This window comes from Apodemus sylvaticus, chromosome X (assembly GCF_947179515.1).
Source record: "Apodemus sylvaticus chromosome X, mApoSyl1.1, whole genome shotgun sequence".
Taxonomy (NCBI): Eukaryota; Metazoa; Chordata; class Mammalia; order Rodentia; family Muridae; genus Apodemus; species Apodemus sylvaticus.
In genome coordinates this window covers 137,746,658-137,750,950 of record NC_067495.1, presented here as the reverse complement: position 1 = coordinate 137,750,950, position 4,293 = coordinate 137,746,658, and the positions used below count along the sequence as shown (strand labels likewise).

At 37.1% G+C, this 4,293-nt stretch overlaps 1 pseudogene; it reads right to left on the bottom strand.

Annotated features, from left to right (window-relative positions):
• Window positions 1-230: 230 nt before the first annotated feature.
• On the bottom strand, window positions 231-1,628 carry LOC127674706 (40S ribosomal protein SA-like; annotated as a pseudogene).
• Window positions 1,629-4,293: the final 2,665 nt, after the last annotated feature.

Below are 4,293 nucleotides of genomic sequence, written 5' to 3'. Positions count from 1 at the left end.
AAAAATTATGTGTCCAAGTCACTCCATTTCATTTTTACCTAACAGGTATGACTGGCTACACCTATTTTCTTCCCTGCCAGACTTCACATAATGATGATGCCGCTAGCCATATTAATGTATTCTATAAAAATATTTTTCCTTGTGATTAAACATTTTTGTTTTCCTCAGCTTTTAGGAACTTTATTTTCTTTCCATCTTTTGTCCCTTTGCTCAGGTGCCTGCAGAGCAGCTTAAAAACGCCCAGTGATGGCTCCAACCCACTTGGTGGCATGTGCTGTGGGAGCTGCTGGCCAGTCCTCAGTGGCTGGCTGCAAACTCCAGTTTTCCATGGGGGCTGGGGCCTTCTGGATGGGCACGCCCTCAAACCAGTCAGCCATGTCAGGCTGAGCAGCATTGAACTCAGGAGATGGTTCAGTCCATTGCCCTTCATCACAGCCTTCTCAGCAGCAGTCTGTTCTTCCTCTTCAACTTCCTCTGGGTCTCTGTAAAAGTAAAGATCAGGCATAGCCTCCCGTATGCAGAGTACTTCCTGGCAAGGATCCACCACATCAGACCCACTGAGTGAGTGCCCTCATTGTTGCAAGGGATGATGGGATGACATTGTCCCCATAGTGCTCAAGGGAGTATCTGTGCTACACAGAGCAATGGAGAGCAGGTTGGCTTGAAAGGCCTCTGGTGGTCAATCCTGGGATCAGTCTCCACTAGAAGCTGTGGCTCCCTGAAGGCTGCTTGTGAGACTCTCTCTGCTTAGTGAGAGTCCCAGGTATGACAATAGTGGCTCCTGTGGCAGCAGCAAACTTCTGCACAGCTCACTGTCCAGTGTGGAGATTCCATCGGAAGGTTTCTCAATGGCAACAGTAGCTCGAGCTGCAAGCAAGTTTCTCCCAGGTCCTCTTCAGATTGATTTTATGATGCAGATACTGTCACTTTTAGGATATGTACAGCTCCATCTGAAAGTCAAGGTTAGCGCCACCTAAGTGGGTTCTTTTACCAAAGAATTTGAGGACACCCTCCTCCTTCATCTGCAGGAAGTCAAGGGCTCCGGATATTGTATAAGTTTCCCTTTAAGTTACAACAGGAATCAAGAACAACAACGCCATATTGACTTGTTCCTGGGCAATGTTGAAAGACTGACTAATTTTCCAACTTCAAGTATTAAATACATTAAATTACTATGGGATTCCTGAAATCTTACACCTACTAATGTGACTTTTAAATATCTCAAAAGGAGTGAAAGCTAATCAGTATATCATTCTGCAGATTGTCCACTGTACAACTCTAGAGGTAACTATTCAATTCTAGCAAGCTAGATAACACTCATTTAAACAGTTAAAAACCCATGCATCATGCATTAGCAGATAGCAGAGGGTTTACCCATAGATATTTGACATGGTACCTTGTTTCTCCAGAAAATTTGTTAAATATAAAATCACATTTAATTCTATAAGATCTCCACGGAACCATTCATTTTACTACATTTTACAGATTTTATACCCTATATCCTTAACCTGGATTCTGTTAAATAGTTGCTGTTTTCTCTTAATTCAGAGGAAAGAACACAGACTTTGTTGTCTGAACAATTTGGGTTAAACACCAGCTCTAATAATCATTACTCACCCTGGGCTCATTATTATCACAAAATGGAAATAGTTCCATGCATGTTATGATTTGGTTATGAAGATTAAATAAGCAAATAAAAATAAAGTCCGAGTACAAAATATGATGAACAATAGTACACAACAAATCTCTTATCTTCTTCCAAAATTCTTTGGCTTGTATTCCCACTGCTTCAAATATCCTCCTATACTTAGTCTCTCCTTAAGGGCATACTGCTTAAAAACCTTATTAGATTCAAATTTCTCTGTCCTTCAAACTAAAAACTCCCTCAAGGTCAAGAGCAGTTTATTTATACTTCTTTGAAAGATAGATTCTTGCATATTATCTGATATTTTTATAATTGTGATGAATTATGCTCCTTGTTTAATTGTAGAATCTTTAAGGTAGCTGCAGTATTATCTGCTTTGAGCTGCTACAGAATGAGAAATATTTCAGGCAGTCAACAGATGTTTGTAGATTCTAATGAAATCAAACTAGCAAAGAAGCCAGCAGGTACCCATTGTACCCACCACTCCCAACTAAAGGTTCTTCTGAGCTGATTGGATGCATATAGTAGTACATGCAATAGTGTATTGATATGCAAAAACAACCAAAGCAAGCCCCAAAGATATATTTTTCACAGCACAAAGAAAATATTGAGGTTTAAATTGTACAAAGTGGTTGAGCAATGGATGTCTTATATAAAATGAAGAGCTTTAAAGACTGATTTAGTGATGTATTTGATACTCAATTGTAAAATGTAATTTAAAAAATAAAACAAACATCATAGAACATTCTTAAACTCGAATATCAATATGCATAAAATCTCCAACCCTTAAGTTCCTATTGATTACAAATCTATACTAAATATTATACTCTGCTACTGAGAAATACGTCGTGAGGATGTATTTGCTAAGTATGTTTACATATATTTAGATTGCCTAGCTCCTTTATTAATAAAATATGCATTATCCATACCCAGGATTCAGGTTTTCATACTGAAGTCTTATAATGTAAGATGCATATGAGTTAAATAAGGCTATGACCTCTTTGAACTAAAAGCTTTATTTTGAAAATTCAAGATATTCAAGCAATCTTGTAAAATGGGGTGCTAATTATCAGAAGGAATGAGAAACTTTGGGAAGAAAGTACACAAAAAAGGAATCTTTCCAAATAATCTTGAGACAAAAGGATGTTTTATACAGGCCCACTCTTTAATGACTGCTTTAAAGTTTTACACTTACTCTAAAAAGGGATTATTAGTATAAAGAACAAAATTGTGAGTGATAAAATGATGGGGGAAATGCGCAAAACAGTGAAAAGCTGGCAGTGGGAGTGAGAGAGGAGGCCAGTGCCCAACAGTCAGCCCTAAGAACATACATACATAGTATCTATCATATGGACTGTACAGATTATTTTTAGGAATATACATATATGAATGCAATAATAATTAGTGAAGAAAGAGGCTACAAATTCAAAATAATGTAGGGAAGGGTATACGGGAGGGTCTGGGGAAGGAAAATGAGAAATGTTACAATCTTGAAAAAGTTTAAGACATACTTTTAAAAGTTTAACATGACTTTAAAACAGAGTATTACCTTCTGGACAAGTAGGAAGACAATGAAAGGGAGCGTGAACTGATATTTGAGAAGATAAGGTCAAAAAGCCGAACCAGAAAACAATCATCTAGCTATTCATGAGCCCAACAGGGGTGAATATGTTGTGGACCTAGGTTTGATTTGTAAGCTTGAGAGTCTAGAAACATTTTCTTAAAGGTGAATCTTTGTAGGGAACCAAACTGGAATCACAAGACTATTTACAGAACAAAGAAACAATGAAAGTGAAAGCAAACATTTAAGGAGGTGCTTCAATCAGGCCAGGCAGAGGGAGTGGAAAGAGAACAGTTAAAGCCCTCTAATGTGTCTAGTGTCTTGTGTCTAGAGTATAGACACTCCTTTACACTTGTTGAAATTCAAAACTAAAAATGGAAAGACAAAGTGGGTGAGAGGGTACAGAAATATATAAATATGCAAAAGAAGAAAACTCTTAGCAGAAGCTATAAATCAAAGTGTCCACTGGCCCAACATAATTCACAAGCTTATATTCCTCCTTCATTGCACAGTATGAGGAGAATAGGGAATTTCAGGAAAACAGTAAAATAATTTAGAGGAACTCAACGGGCCCCACAGAACAGACATGTGAGTGTAAATGATTCTCTATAGAAATGATATGAAGGACAAAGCAATATGATGAACATCCATCTATGTGAGTTATCAGTCCCTAGTGTTTCATCCTGTGCTATGTGTGGGCATAGAATTCTGTAGTTAGAAAAATTCAGGAAGAATGAAGGCAACCACATTTTTGTGAAACAAAGTAGGTTAACATAAGGAAAGTTTTCAAAAAGTTCTGTATAGGGAAGGGGGAAATAAAAGAAAATCAGAAGAAACTTGATTGCAAACATGTCTTTAAGACTTTTTAATATCCTTTGATCAAATTGGTAAGCATGCCTCAAAAATGTTTTATTTAGAAGATAGTGTTCTCCATCTACACAAAGGCAAAGACACATTTTTGTTTTGGTTTGTTTTGGGGATTTTGTTTTGTTTTGTTTTGTTTTGGTTTGGTTTGGTTTGGTTTGCTTCGGGGATTTTGTTACATTTTGTTTTGTTTTTTAGTACAATTTGATTTTGGGTGGTAATG